At 40.8% G+C, this 17175-nt stretch overlaps 1 pseudogene; it reads right to left on the minus strand.

Annotated features, from left to right (window-relative positions):
* Positions 1-6524: 6524 nt before the first annotated feature.
* LOC141836429 (acyl transferase 4-like) lies at positions 6525-8651 on the minus strand (annotated as a pseudogene).
* Positions 8652-17175: the final 8524 nt, after the last annotated feature.

Here is a 17175-nt window from a genome sequence, read left to right on the forward strand (position 1 = left end):
CACATTCTATATGTGTTTGATTGAATCTTAAACTCAAATACTGAATGTCCACAATACGATTCATAGCGTGAGAGAATTTGTGATTGGATTACAACTAGTGAGCATCTTTACACGTGTAATTATAAACATATTAAAATTATCCCTTGTCAAGGAATTGATGAGCACGGACATCATCGATTCTGTCGAGACTAGCACGTTTTGACCTCTTTGGTTAACCAAGAAGTTGATCTCACTGCTGGAGATATTATATGTTGAAAGTTAAACGTGGATGCTGGTTACAGATAATCAGTTCATTGGAGTGACCTGCCTTGAGACTTCATATGGTTCGTTACATATGTTAATGAAGATCTCAGTGTAGCTTAAGTGCGAGTTTCTTTTGACTTACGGTATTCAAGTCACCTTGGTCATGGAGGTTTATACTTTGACATCTTAAGCAAGCATCTCCGAGGAGGTGTGGATTCGAGATGATTGGGTATAAGTCGAAGTGTCCGAAGGTGTTTGAATAGCTCATAGAGGATTCACCGCTCCTTGGAAAAGGAGACGTATACCTTGCGGTCGTTTGTCAGGATTGTTACTAAAAGTCTTTGACCAAAGCATTACATGTTAAGAGTACGGTACTCTTGGACACATGTATAAGTAACTTGAATCCATAAGACAAGAAAGTAGCTTGGGCTAGATGTGACGTAGTCAGCCTAGTGGGGACTGACACATAGACCATGTCCTGAACCAAGTGGGTATAAGACGATGAAAGGAACGAGGCACGATTTGTTTAGCTGCTGAAGGGTTTAGAAGATGTTCTGGAATCAATCGTTGATTTTTCGATCAATTGGGATCATGATATACTACTAGGTGTCACTCATGATCATTCCGTAGTTTTGGTAAAACGGAAGAGATGAGTAGATTCGTCTTGCGAAGACGAATTGAACAAAACTGGTTTGGATCGAAAAGATTGAGAATTTGAGTTCGTTTGATTAGTGAACAAAGCGAACCAAGTTTGAATCTGATGGAATTCATTTATGGCAGAAGATGAACCTTAATGAACCCGGTTCAAATCAATTGGGTTTATTTAGGGTTCATTCCGGTTTTCTCCACTTAATCCCAATGTAGGGTTCGGTGAACAGGGCATCTTCCCCGTTGGTGTGCTTTGCTACAAAAGGGCCACGGGAGAGCTAGAAAAAATCTAGGAATTTGGTTTGCTATAGTAACAAACCAAAACCCAAGTCCGGTTCAGGTTAAACCAGTTAACCAAACCCTAAAAGCCAGTTCATGCGATCAAAACCTAGCCGCGTCCTGTAGCTTTCGCCGGCGCCTAAAAACAGGGTTTTGAGGGCTGAAGAAGGAGATGGATCGGTGGCGCTGCTGTCCTTTCTTTTCCCCTCCGCGCGAGCTTCCCCGGACCGGTGAGCCACCTTCGTCAACCGCGGAGGCGAGGAGAGCAGACCATTGCCCTAATCGCGATCCTTCTCCCCATCTTATGGCGCCCCGTTTCTTCTCCTTTCACGCGACGCGCCGCCATGCCCTCTGCTTCCCAAATCGCCGGAGAAGCAAGGAGTGGAGCGCCGAAACCCTAGAGCGCCGATGGTGATGAGAGGGAAGGAAGGAGAAACCCTTGCCGGCGCCTCTCCTCTGCCTACCGTCGGATTTGGCTTCTTCCGCGCGAGAAGGAAACCACCGGTGGCCATGCACCTCTCTGGTCCTGCCGCCGTCCGATCGTGATTCTGATTCCGGCCGATCACGGTGCTCTGGCCGGTTTCATCTCCGCTCCGGTCAGTTGCCCACCCATGTATGAGTGCCCTGTTTTGGAACAGGGTATTCTCTTTAGGAAGATTAAGGGTGAACGCGAGTACGGAAGAAATTGTATCTTGTGGTTGCATGGGAGAGAAGGAGAAATTTCGTTTTGTTCGGTTAGGTAATAAACATCGTTCATGGAAATTTATGAAGTTTCCGGAAAATGTTTTATGAAGTCATTCGGAAAGGTTCCTTATGAAGCTATCGAATTATCATCTAAATTGGTGGTCAATGATTTACCACCGAAAACTATACCAGGAATACGATTTTCGGTGATAGTTAGAAAGTCCCGAAACGATCGCGACACACGTTATTGCGTAGTTTTCAGAATAAAGCTTCTCTCGATTCGATCGTCATCGATCATCGGCTAGTACCGAAGACGATGACGCGACTCGTGGCTTCCGAAGCCGTCCAAACGAGAGCTTGGCATGGATCACCAGTAGAGGCGGGACTCCGACGAGAACCGCTCGATTGATTTAACACCGTTCAAATGTCATCCGCGAGGTACGATTAGAATAATTTATTATTATTTAAAAAATTTTAAATTCCTGCCCTACCTTGTACACTTGTTATTTCCTATATGTATGCGTGTGTTGATGATAATTAGTCTTAATTATTTGTTTTATTTATGCTGCGTACGTTTACAAAACATGTAGACACGTACATTGCACCGGGACGATCCCAACAGTAAAACCTCCGTCTCGTACCGATGGATGTCGGCTAAAGAATGTCAAGTTTGTTCTTCTTTTCCTTGAGGGGTCGTGTGTCGTCTCTCCTCAGAAGTACTTCAAGGAGCTCGGGGAGGGCGAGTGGTGCTTAGCCTAGTTTCTTTGTCCGGCCTCGAAGACGAAGGAGGGGCTGAAGTTGTCTTAGAAGTAGTGGTGGGTGATTTTCCTTGTCATGCCTATTCTTGGTCCTAGTCTCGGGAGGTAAAGATCTCAGGGGAGGAACCACTAGAGGGATTTCTTCATGTTAGCCATCCTGAGTCTTTGGAACGTTAATTGGTTGGAACCTCTCTCTATCCCGGCTCAAGCCTATCTTCAGTAGACTTTTCACTTTGTTCTCTATTCCTCTTCTTTGAGCAGGTTTCTCTAATGGTTTCTGATAATACTTCCGAGGCAGAGGTCTCAGGGGTAGGAAAGTTCAAAACTTATTCGTTGTCTTGAAAGGAGCTGCTAGGTCTTGGGTTATACCAACAACCTCGGATGAAGTACCATCCTTTGGCACATCCACTCTTGCTTCGGTTGCCGAGGACTCAGCGACATCATCTGAGACCCACCAACTGTCGGTGGTAGTAAGATCCCACTTCAAGTGTTTGCTAATTGAAGCGTTCAACATGATTTGGCATGCAATAGGAAAAAAAATTAGTCAGTATAAAAATGAACTTTATAAAAATAGAAGAACTTACTTAGTGAGACCTCTAGTTGAATGACATTGGGGTTTAGGCCAGCTCAGTATAAAAGAGCCTCATTATCCACCAATGAATTTACATTAAACTTAAGGTCTGATAGGATGTCGGTGGCTATCAAAAATGAAGACTCCAGTCTATACTGACCTAAGGTTGGTTGGGGAGGTGGTTCAGAACGCCAAAAGGTTGACCAGGTGTAAGGTTGAGGTGACTTTATGAAAAAATACCTATTTTTTTATCCCTTATGAGAGGTCGGATATTTAGTTAAAAAATTACAGTCTGGTCTCGCGGCAAAGTAGATGACCTCGGGGATCTGCTCGTTTGGGATAAAAAAAAGTAGTAAAATGTAGGGGAGTCAAAACGAATCTGGTAAATTTGGAAAACTATGGAAGCACTACAGATTAGGCGATATGAGTTTGGAGCTAGTTGAGACAGAGAGCACTGGAAATAGGTAGCTAGGTTTCAAAGGAAAGGGGGAATAGGAAACCTTAAGCCCCCTACTAACTGACCTTAAAAGAAAGTAGTATATCTCAGAGGGGGTTCATGGGGACGATGCTCCGGGGACGGGATCCTAATCCTATGATCTACAAGAATACCGTACTGTTCTCGAAGCAATAAGTCATCGCCTAAGGACAACGAGGATTGTTGAGTCTCGTATGAAGGGACGGACGTAGCCATAAGGGTATGGGGAGGACGCGAAAAATAGAAAGGAAAGAAAATCAACGGTCGAAACTTACTAGGTTAAAGTAGCGACACCGGTAATCGAAGGAAGGAGACGAAGGCAAGAAGAAGATAAGTGAAGGGCTGAGTGTATTAGGGTTTTTTAACAGCGAAAAGAATGGATGGCGGATATTGATCGAACCCTTCACCGACAAAAATTGGAGCGCGATCCTTACCCTTATGAACCAAACCTGAAAGTATGATGGTAATTTGAATATAGTCGTCCGATGAGGCAAGCGAAGGGATAGTGGACCAATATAACCCGTTAATAGTATCCTTAGGACCTTGTAAGGCAAAATGATATCCTTTGACTAATAGCAATGCTCTAAAAAGGAAATATATCACTCAACTTAAGTCCAGTCAATCGGACTTCACCTCCTTTGACTAGACTAATTTGAGAGGCTTATGATTCAGTAGAGATATTTAGTGATTACGTGGACATCGGGTAAAGGAGAGTTTGGGAGAAATCAGGTAACCCTAATTATTGGGTAACTTTGAAGATATTCTCATAAACTCGAAACCCGACCTCTTATTCCAGTCCTGATACGTTTCCTGCATCACGTGCTGACTTCTCGCCTCGGTCTCGATACGCTTCCTACATCATGTGCCAACTTCCTGCCTTGGTTTGGGTACGCTCCCTGCATCATGTGCTAACCTCTCGCCTTAGTCTCGGCACGCTTCCTACATCACGTGTCGACTTCCTGCCTCGATCTGGGTACACTCCCTGCATCATGTGCTGGCCTCTCGCCTTAGTCTCAGCACGCTTCCTACATCACTGTCGACTTCCTGCCTCGATCTCGGTACGCTCCCTGCATCACGTGTCAACCTCTCGCCTCGGTCTCGGCATGCTTCCTGCATCATATGCCGACTTCCTGCCTCAGTCTCGGTATGCTCCCTGCATCATGTGCCGACCTCTCGCCTCGGTCTCGACACGCTTCTTGCATCATGTACCGACTTCCTGCCTCAGTCTCGGTACGCTTCGTGCATCACATACTGACTTCTCGCCTCAGTCTCGGCACGCTTCCTGCATCACAGGCCGACCTCTTGCCTCGATCTCGACACGCTTCCTGCATCACGTGTCGACTTCCTACCTCGGTCTCGACACACTTCTTGCATCACGTGCCGACCTCTTGCCTCGGTCTCGGTACACTTCCTGCATCACGGACCGACCTCTTGCCTCGATCTCGACACGCTTCCTGCATCACGTGTTGACTTCCTACCTCGGTCTCGGTACACTCCCTTCATCATGTGCCGACCTCTTACCTCGGTCTCGGCATACTTCCTGCATCATGGGCCAACCTCTTGCGTGTGATTCTTATCTGGAGACATGGTCGTTCCACCCAATCTAGGGAGCCCAGAGTCGTTTCTCCCGAAGAAGTAGAAACGTATTCTCAAAATATTATATAAACTGATGGAATCTTTCTAGAGAAGAACATATATATCAGAATATTTCTCAAACAGATGTCAATATTTCAGAGATCAACTACTATAGAAAGGTAACTCATGCCCATGGATACAGGGACGTACATATCAATCCTAACCTCTCCAAGTCATTAAACTCCTTTCTCACGCCGAACCCTAATTTGAGTATCGGAGTGGCTTGCCAGGATCAACCCTCGACGTCATTCTAACCCTCTTTTTGAGTATTTTGTAGGCCACTTTTTCTCTCTCTGCCACTTCCTCTCACGAGTGTGCATGTCAGCAGTTCTTGAACCGGTGTCTGAATCATCCACAGTGTATTGGCCGGAACACTTGTATAGCGCTATCAACAATGGAAAGTTGACATGATGTTAATCCTCTAAATCTTAAATTTAATTAATGATGAGCCATAAGGTGAAGCCATCTCACTATCTCATTCGTGAAGCTTACCTTTGATTTATTTTAAGGCTACTTAGCAAGACCAACTTAGCATTTTATTTTAGATAGTTTCTTTTTTTGAGGCAATACCATCTTAGTGGTCTAGATCCAACAACAAGAGTAAGATACAAGAAAAATGAGGTTTACATGGATAAAAACCCTTGATTCTTATGCCATAGTCGTAGCCTATGTGAACTCTTAAGGTGAGTTCCTTAAAAACCCATCAACAGACATTCTTTTTCTTGGATCCTTCCGGCGGTAAAGAAACCTCATATAAAACAGTTTACTAAGATATAAAATCTAACAACTATAAATAAAAATTAAAAGCTAAGGTATAGACTTTAAGCTTTTTCCAGAGGTAAAGAAATCTCATATAAAACTGTTTATTAAGATATAAAATCTAACAACTATAAATAAAAAATTAAAAGCTAAATAGACTTTAAAACGTGAAAAATTAAAAAAGAAATAAAGACAAAGTAGAATTCTTGAATAACTTAAGAATAATAACTAAACTTAAATATTTTATCAAATACATCAAAACAATATAATCGAACATGGGGGCACTTAGAGTATGATTAATGCACTAACATTAATGGCCCATTTCGAATCATCAACGAGACACTATTAGAAACAAGTTTTAATCATAAATCAACCATGTAATAACGTCAAAGATGGCCATCACATTTTGCCATTGCTAAACAAGTTTTTTTTTTTTGACAATATGCTTAAGGTAAGTTACATAGAATGCAAATATGTAAATGATAGTCAATTTATTATAATATTCAAAGTAAAAGTAGTAGCAACAATCTTTGGTAGGATGATCCACTACTCATGGTGGAAAATCATTTGTCCATTATTAGATAATTTCCAACATAAATATTAGCTAAAAATTTATGCATTTATTAATCTCATTAATAAATCTTTGCTCATGCTCCTTCATGACTGCTTGTCCTTCAAAATGCACACCGTCCTCAGGCAAAGGTTGCTTTAGAATGACACCAACAACGACGGGAATATCATGTATTATAGGAGAAACAAAATGGGGCATTCCCCATCCATAGTCAGTTTGATAAAACTCTATGCTTCTCCAATCTGTCAAAAACATATTATTGTAGCTAATTGATAACTTATATGGATCTTCCTTGAAGTTGCCTGAAGCCCATGCCTTAAACTTTGTTGGTAAACTTTCTTTAGCATCTCTAATGAACCTCACCAATTCTGCAATTGATGCCTTCATGATTTGCTCACTTGTTGCTGTGACTGTTAAGAAATAGATACAATTTCCATAGTAGCCGGCTTTTGGCAGTTGATCTAATAAATGACGAACATTAGCTGCAAAGAGAGAGAGACATCTCCTATGGCATTGATTGCTTGTGTTCGACATTTCCATAGAATTGCAGCCACAACCTCAAAGGTGGTGAATTGATCATTGGATGTCTCTTTTGCGATTTGTTCCTTCAATCTTTTAATTGTTTGAATTGAGAAATCATATGTGGAAATCGCAATGTCAAACTTAGTTGTGATGGGAAATGAAAATGACTTTGGGAGCATTGGAGGGACTGAGATGGCCTCTCTACACCAGATTGGATTGACAGAGGGATGAGTCTGGCCACAAGCAATCTCACCGATGGCTTTTAAGAATTGTCCAAAGCCGAGGCCATCGAACACCAAGTGATTGAATTTGAGTCCCACAGTAAATCCACCACACTGAAAATGGGTTACCTATATATGCTTGCACAATTTAATTAATTAATTTACTAACAATATAATTTGATAATGATTTACGATTATAAAATGAATTAATATTATTAGAAGAATTCTAATTAAATTACACAAGAAGTGTTATTCAAAATAATTTTTTTTTTTGCAACTGCATTACTTTACTTCAAAACCAACTGACTAATTGATCGATTTGGAAAAACAAATACAGAAAGAGAGATAAAATTTTTATTTCCTACAGATCCAAAGTCAGCATTCCTAATTAAGGACTATAATTAATTGTATAGATTTACCTCAATGGAGTAGTGAAATTAGATATACTAAAGGAGTGGCTTATGGATTGATTTAGAGTATCATTATGATTTTTAATTAAATTTAGTATATTATATATATCTTTTTAAATCTATCGTAATGTTCATATTCACATTAAATGAATTTAAGACCCTTATATAAACTTTTTATCCATCTATTTTTAAAACATAACTTGGTATTTATGTGACTATGGATGCTAATGTTGATCAATGATATGGTGCATGCAACAATCACCTTCTTCTTGGTCGATCGATAAGCCGTCAATATGCAACAATGTCTTTGTGGTTAAAATAAAAAAAAATGAGAGCATTAATGAACTTCTACGGGCATCATATATAAAAAATAATGAATTAATTAACTTTATATATATATATATATAACAAACCTGCATCATCATTATCATCTCCTCTTCCTTTAGATGAGCGGGACTACTCGGAAGAAGCTTCTCTTTGACGACGCTGGGTCTGATCGACTCCAAGTCATTCATATCGCCCAGGCCACAATTTGTCACCGTTGCCTCTATAAACCACACGCCCTCGCCGTTGCAGGCCACCTCCACATGGTCGCCGTCGGAGGAAACAAGGCGGCCTGCTACAGGGTAGTACAGGACAAGAGCCTTGGCCAAGGCTTCCCGGATGACCTTCGCCACCGGTACTGACATGTCTTGAAGACGGTGCTCGGGGTTATTGTTTGGATACACGAAGATAATCTCTTCCATAAAGGCCAACCCCAGGGCGTAGTCGATGGAAGAGAGAGGAAGTGTGGCGCACGGCGTTGGCTCGCATGGTGCTACAAGCTCCTCCACAACCTTCGTCACCCAGGACGCCATGCTTATCTTCTACCCACCTGCCCCCTCACTCTATATATAAATTTTTTTGAGTGAGAATGGTAACAAATATATATGCATGTGATATAATATTTTATATTTTTGAGAATCATGTGATTAAAAAAAAAGAAATCTCGATAAATATTTTAAAGCCATGAGATTTAGACCGTGCTTGGTTGTAGACAATATATATTCTTATAATATTAAAGTACTGTAAAAGTTAATTTTTAAAACTAATTAACTGTATTCAATTTAATTTGGGGAATTAATGGTTAATTTGGTTTAGGTCTGATTCAATTTTGAGATGGTTGCTTTTTTATTAGAGTTGAACCATACCATTGATGGTAATTAATTAGGACTTAATCGGAGTCCATGTTTAATTTTAATGAGTTCATTAGGTGAGCCTTAGGTTTACAAATAAAGTGAGTTCAACTTGGACTCACTTAGATCGATTTAAGGTTTAATCAAATTTGTTTACAATAGAGTGGTTTTGTAGAACTTTTGGAGGATATAGATGTATTCATTTTCTTTCTGTCCTTCCATTAATTAGCTAGCTTTATTCTTAAACTTCCTTTTTTTTAACCTTGCAACACCACTTGACTCCTTCTTCCATGGGCACATTGGCTACCTATCCCCTCTCCCTTGGTAAACTTATGTTTCTCTCCTAGCTAGTTTTCTTCATTCTCTTAGCCTCTCCATCCTCCCGCTCAGTCGTTGTTTTGAGCCACCCTCCCTCCTTAGTTGAGACATGGATTCACCATATCGATCCTAGATTTAGTTCCCTCTTCTAACTTGGCCCTCTCTCGCTTAATTTTTTATTTTATACGTCCAACCAATAACCAACAGAATAGCATGATGAATACATCAAATAGTTGAGTTGGGAAAAGACATGAAACGAATTGAAAAAAAAAAGAAGTGGTACTGAGATTATTTGCCCTATATGTGCAAATAAAATTCGGACAGCCCATTCAGGAACAAGAAAATTGCATCGTGATTTGAATATCGATGAAATAATACATCAATGAAAGAGATTAGTTCAATTTCAATAAGTTCAATAAATTCTTTTTTTTTTATAGGTAAGGAAGCGAGAACACATCTCATGTTTTTTGAAAATGGAAGAAAAACGTTTTTTTTTAGAAAAACCTATTAAGTTAAAGAAAAAAGAAATAGAACAAGAATCGACACATTGATTCTTTTTTCTCCATTTCATTTTGATTTTGAACCGTATGCATCCAAAGGTGCGTGTACGGCTCCTAAAGGACTAAAGGATAGGATTTTGTCCTAATCAACCGACTTTATCGAGAAAGATTACTTTTTTTAGGACAAGAGGTCAAGGAGGAGATCTCGAATACTATTGTTGGTCTCATGGTATATCTCAGTATAGAAGATCAGACTAGGGATCTTTATTTATTTATAAATCTCCCGGCGGATGGGTAATATCAGGAATAGCTATTTTTGATACTATGCAATTTGTGACGCCCGACGTGCATACAATATGCATGGGAATAGCCGCTTCAATGGCATCTTTCATCCTGGTCGGAGGAGAAATTACCAAACGTCTAGCATTCCCTCACGCTTGGCGCCAATGAGTTTTGATTTGAAAAAAAAAGAAACACTATGCCTTCGCCATATTGAATATGAATAATAAGTAATAATAGCATGGCACTTCGAGTTCGATCTAAACAAACCATTATTTTATTTTATTGTTTTTTCATAACAAGAGATTTTGTATCGAGATAGTAGTATGAAACAAAGGGTATTTCCGATTTGTTGATTTTATGTGTCGGGAGTACATTTCAGCGTCACAAACTTTTTTTCTTCCACACCAGAAGTCTCTTTTTGATATTCATCTTATGAAAATGAAAGAGTACGAAAAAAAAAGATAAATTTTCCTTATTTGATCGTATCAGAAGGGAACTTTGGGATTGCTAAATCATAGATAAGATATCTATATAAAGCAACAGAACCATCATAGTATTTTTTACTCCTACGAAAGGAAGGGTGGTAAATGGATAATTCAACGATCTGAATCAGATAAATTATATTTCTTCGATAGAATAGAAGAGAAGAATAAAGTAAATTCCATTGCGGAGCCGTATGCAACATAGAAATGCCCGTACGGTTGTTCAATTCCATTTTCTTCTTTTTATTTTTTTTTATCCTTTAATTTAGCCCGATCATGCGAGATAGAAGAACCTGTTATATCAATAACATTAGGTTAGGATTATGATTCATCAACCTGCTAGTTCTTTTTATGACGGAAGATCAGGGGACTTTTTCAGGGAAACGAGACAGATAGTGAAACTTCGCGAAACCCTCACAAAGGTTTATGTACAAAGAACAGGTATGCCTCTTTGGGTTGTAGCCCAAGACATGGAAAGAGATATTTTTATGTCAGCAACAGAAGCCCAAGCTCACGGCATTGTTGATCTTGTAGGGGCGGATCCTGAGGATTTCGAGGATTTTTTATTGTAAATCTATTTCAAACCGTAATTGAATTTTTTGTGATTTTATATTGAATATAAAAAATTGATAATCATTAATTATCAGATTAATTCTCAGGTTAAGATCGATCTAAACCAACCCATTCCATTCTAATTTCTAATTATATATACAAACACCGAGCTCCGAGCTCGAAGATTTGCTTTATGACAGGTCGGAACACCAAACCCCGAGCTCGAAGATTTGCCTTACGAAAGGTTGGAACGCCGAGCCCCGAGCTTGAAGACTTGCCTTACGACAGGCCAGAACACTGAGCCCCGAGCTCGAAAACTTGCCTTACGACAGGCTTGAACACCGAGCCCCGAGCTCAAAGACTTGCCTTACGACATGCTTGAACACCGAGCCCCGAGCTCGAAGACTTGCCTTACGATAGGCCAGAACATCGAGCCCCGAGTTCGAAGACTTGCTTTACGATAGGCTAGAACACCGAGCCCTGAGCTCGAAACTTGTCTTACGACAGACTGGAACACTGAGCCCCGAGCTCGAAAACTTGCCTTACGACAAGTAGGAACACCGAGCCCCAAGCTCGGAGACTTGCCTTACAACAGGCTGGACACCAAGCCCCGAGCTCAAAGATTTGTCTTACGACAGACCGGAACACCGAGGCCCAAACTCAAAGATTTGCCTTACAATAGACTGGAATACTAAGCCACTAAGTTCACGAGTTTACTTTGCAACAAGCTGAGACACCCAACTTACCATTTCGTATCACAGTCCCCAAAGTCGAGTGCAACTACACCGCTCTCCGCCCCGATCATAAATTCAACACATAATGGCATATCTCGGGATAGCGCCTAGGTATATGGTATCTTACACTTATAACATATAAAGGTATCTCTTTTTTTATTCTTTCTTTAAAATCTTTTCAAGCCCATGTCATGCATATATGAATCTTTCTTAGCAGTTTTAAGATCAGTCCCACATCCTACATGTATGTAAGCACAAAAATCATACATAAGGAAACAATTCTTTAAGACAAAAAAGAAACAATGATTCCGGATAGAAACCTCTACGATTCCTAGTTCAATAAAGAGACACTCAAAGAGGTATTACATAGTTGGGAGTTCGAAACCCATACATAGGGTAGTGATCACTACAATGTTTGGGTCATAAAAAACAGAGTTCAGTAAGGTGATACTCAAAACAATATTACATAGTAAGTTGGTCTTGTTTCTCAGATTCTGGAAGGCTATCCCAAACCTTCTACAAATCCAGGAAGCTTAAATCTGACCCCTTTGGTATCATCCTGATTGCAAAAATTGTTGACCTGCCCCCTCGAAGCCATACTTCAGCATCTTACTAGTTTTGACTCCCAATAGGTCGTAGTATTTGGGGGAGGTTAGGAAAGCCTCCTTCTTCTCTTATCATATCCTTTCTTCATCTTGCTTTAGATCTGCTATTTCTTTCCTAGTCTGGTCTAGATCAGATAATACTTTGTCTCGATCGGAAAGATATCTGCTCTTTTTGTTTTTTTCCCTCGGACAGTTGTAGTTCTAAGTCTTGTCTTCGGGCCACAGCCTCGCGTAGATCTCGGCGTAATTCCCCTTGCTGCTAATGGTTGGCAACTAGATCAGCTTCCATTTTAGTCTTCTCCTCCTTGTATGACTTAGCCTCTTCTCTGGCCTTTGACACCTCTTCTTGGGATGATTTGAGAGCTGCCTGAGCCTTCTCTAAGTCTTTCTCTAGTTGCTGAAGTTTCATAGTTCAAAGCATGGCGTCTTTCTTTAATTTTTCAGCCTCTGCCATAGCCTTCTTTGCCTCAATTCAAGCCTCTTCACTAGCAATACGAGCCTTTTCTACCTCGGCATGGGCCCTAGCTTCCTCAATATCTCTAGAGGGGGGGGGGGGGGGGGGGTTCTTCAGCTAATTCTTCAGCTCAGCTACTTGAGCTTCGAGTTGTCGGCGGGTGGAGGTCATCAAAGGGATACGACGGCTTAGCTCTTGGTACTCCTTCCAAATCTGATCATATTACCATATTAATGTTTCCATCCTACAAAAAGTATTAAGAAGTTGGAAAAATATACTTACCTTAGCTAGTGAACCATTTAAGTGCTCACATAAATTTCTGTATCCATACGAGGTAAGACCTCCGTCTCGTACCGATGGATGCCGACTAGAGAATGTCGAGTTTGCGCTTCTTTTCCTTCAGGGGTCGTGTGTCGTCTCTCCTCATAAGTACTTCAAGGATCTCGGGGAGGGCGAGTGGTGCTTAGCGTAGTTTCTTTGTCCAACCTCGAAGACAAAGGAGGGGTTGAAGTTGTCTTCGAAGTAGTGGTGGGTGATTTTCCTCTGTCATACCTGTTCTTGGTCCTAGTCTCAGGAGGTAAAGATCTTAGGAGAGGAACCACTAGAGGGATTTCTTCAGATTAGCCATCTTGAGTCTTTGGAACGTTAATTGGAACCTCTTTCTATCCCGGCTCAAGCCTATCTTCAGTAGACTTTTCACTTTGTTCTCTATTCCTCTTCTTTGAGCGGGTTTCTCTAATGGTTTCTGATAATACCTCCGAGGCAGAGGTCTCAGGGGTAGGAAAGTTCAAAACTTGTTCGTTGTCTTGAAAGGAGCTGCCAGGTCTTGGGTTATAGCAACAGCCGCGGATGAAGTACCATCCTTTGGCACATCCACTCTTGCTTCGGCTGCCGAGGACTTAGCGACGTCATCCGAGATCCACCAACTATCGGTGGTAGTAAGATCCCACTTCAAGTGTTTGCTAATTGAAGCGTTCAACATGATTTGGCCTGCAATAGGAAAAAAAATTAGTCAATATAAAAATGAACTTTGTAAAAATAGAAGAACTTACTTAGTGAGACCTCCAGTTGAATGTCATTGGAGCTTAAGCCAGCTCGGTATAGAAGAGCCTCATTATCCATCAATGAATTTACATTAAACTTAAGGTCTAATAAGATGTCGGTGGCTATAAAAAATGAAGACTCCAGTCTATACTAACCTAAGGTTGGTTTGGGAGGTGGTTCATAACGCCAAAAGGTTGACCAAGTGTAAGGTTGAGGTGACTTTATGAAAAAATATCTATTTTTCTATTCCTTATGAGAGGTCGGATATTTAGTCAAAAAATTACAGTTTGGTCTTGCAGCAAAGTAGATGACCTCGGGATCTACTCGTTTGGGATAAAAAATAGTAAAATGTAGGGGAGTCAAAAGGAATCTGAAAAATTTAGAAAACTATGGAAGCACTACAGATTAGACGATATGAGTTTGGAGCTAGTTGAGACAGAGAGCACTGGAAATAGGTAGCTAGGTTTTGAAGGAAAGGGGGAATAGGAAACCTTAAGCCCCCTACTAACTGACCTTAAAAGAAAGTAGTATATCTCAGAGGGGGTTCATAGGGACGATCCTCCGGGGACGGGATCCTAATCCTATGATCTACAGGAATACCATACTGTTCTTGAAGCAATAAGTCATCGCCTAAGGATAATGAGGATTGTTGAGTCTTGTACCAAGGGACAGAGTAGTCATAAGGGTATGGGGAGGACACGAAAAACATAAAGGAAAGAAAATCAACGGTCAGAACTTACTAGGTCAAAGTAGCAACACCGGTAATTGAAGGAAGGAGACGAAGGCAGGAAGAAGATAACTGAAGGGCCGAGCGTATTAGGGTTTTTTAACGGCGAAAAGAATGGGATGGCGGATATTGATCGAACCCCTCACCAACAAAAATTGGAGCGCGATCCTTACCCTTATGAACCAAACCCGAAAGTATGATGGTAATTTGAATATAGCCGTCCGATGAGGCAAGCGAAGGGATAGTGGACCAATATAACCCGTTAATAGTATCCTTAGGACCTTGTAAGGTAAAATGATATCCTTTGACTAATAACAATGCTCAAAAAAGGAAATATATCACTCAACTTAAGTCCAGTCAATCGGACTTCGCCTCCTTCGACTAGACTAATTCGAGAGGCTTACAATTCGGTAGAGATATTTAGTGATCACGTGGACATCGGGTAAAGGAGAGTTTGGGAGAAATCAGGTAACCCTAATTATTGGGTAACTTTGAAGATTTTCTCATAAACTCGAAACCCGACCTCTTATTCCGGTCCTGACATGTTTCCTGCATCACATGTTGACTTCTCGCCTCGATTTCGGTATGCTTCCTGCATCATGTGCTGACTTTCTGCCTCGGTCTCGGTACGCTCCCTGCATCATGTGCTGACCTCTCGCCTTAGTCTCGGCACGCTTCCTACATCACGTGTCGATTTCCTGCCTCGATTTCGGTACGCTCCCTGCATCACGTGTCAATCTCTTGCCTCGGTTTCGGCATGCTTCCTGCATTACATGCCGACTTCCTGCCTCGATCTCGGTACGCTCTCTGCATCATGTGTCGACCTCTCGCCTCGGTCTTGGCACACTTCCTGCATCACGTACCGACTTCCTGCCTCGATCTCGGTACGCTTCCTGCATCACGTACCGACTTCTCGCCTCGGTCTCAACACGCTTCCTGCATCACAGGCCGACCTCTTGTCTCGATCTCGACACGCTTCCTACATCACATGTCGACTTCCTGCCTCGGTCTCGATACACTCCTTGCATCACATGCTGACCTCTTGCTTTGGTCTCGGCATGCTTCCTGCATCACGGGCCAACCTCTTGCCTCGATCTCGACACGCTTCCTGCATCACGTGTCGACTTCCTACCTCGGTCTCAGTACACTCCCTGCATCACGTGCCGACCTCTTGCCTCGGTCTCGGCATGCTTCCTGCATCATGGGTCATTCTCTTGCATGTGATTTTTATCTGGAGACATGGTCGTCCTACCCAATCCGGGGAGCCCAGAGCCATTTCTCTCGAAGAAGTAGAAACGTATTATCAAAAAATATATATATATTGACGAAATCTTTTTAGAAAAGAACAGGTATATCAGAATATTTCTTAAACATATGTTAATATTTCGGAGATCAACTACTATAAAAAGGTAACTCATGCCCATAGATACAGGGATGCACACATCAATCCTAACCTCTCTAAGTCATTAAACTCCTTTCTCACGTCGAACCCTAACTTGAGTATCAGAGTAGCTTGCTAGGACCCACGCTCGGCGTCATTCTAACCTTCTTTTTAAGTACTTTGTAGGTCACTTTTTATCTCTCTGCCACTTTCTCTTAGGAACGTGCACGTCGGCAGTCCTTGAACCGGTGTCTGCACCATCAACAGTGTATTGGCCGGAACACTTGTATAGCGCTATCGATAATGGAAAGTTGACATGATGTTAATCCTCTAAATCTTAAATTTAATTAATGATGAGCCATAAGGTGAAGCCATCTCACTATCTCATTCTTGAAGCTTACCTTTGATTTATTTTAAGGCTACTTAGCAAGACCAACTTAGCATTTTATTTTAGATAGTTCCTTTTTTTTGAGGCAATACCATCTTAGTGGTCTAGATCCAACAACAAGAGTAAGATACAAGCAAAATGGGGTTTACATGGATCAAAACCCTTGATTCTTATGCCATAGTCATAGCCTATGAACTCTTAAGGTGAGTTACTCCTTGAAAACCCATCATACATTCTCCTTCTTAGATCCTTCCAGAGGTAAAGAAATCTCATATAAAACTGTTTATTAAGATATAAAATCTAACAACTATAAATAAAAAATTAAAAGCTAAGGTATAGACTTTAAGCTTTTTCCAGAGGTAAAGAAATCTCATATAAAACTGTTTATTAAGATATAAAATCTAACAACTATAAATAAAAAAATAAAAGCTAAGGTATAGACTTTAAGCTTTCAACGTGAAAAATTAAAAAAGAAATAAAGACAAAGTAGAATTCTTGAATAACTTAAGAATAATAACTAAACTTAAATATTTTATCAAATACGTCAAAACAATATAATCGAACATGGGGGTACTTAGAGTATGATTGCACTAACATTAATGGCCCATTTCGAATCATCAACGAGACACTATTAGAAACAAGTTTTAATCATAAATCAACCATGTAATAACGTCAAAGATGGCCATCACATTTTGCCATTGCTAAACAAGTTTTTTTTTTTGACAATATGCTTAAGGTAACTTACATAGAATGCAAA

This window comes from Curcuma longa, chromosome 10 (genome assembly GCF_044706935.1).
Source record: "Curcuma longa cultivar G26 ecotype Majalengka, Jawa Barat chromosome 10, ITB_CL_G26_1.1, whole genome shotgun sequence".
NCBI classification, from domain to species: domain Eukaryota; kingdom Viridiplantae; phylum Streptophyta; class Magnoliopsida; order Zingiberales; family Zingiberaceae; genus Curcuma; species Curcuma longa.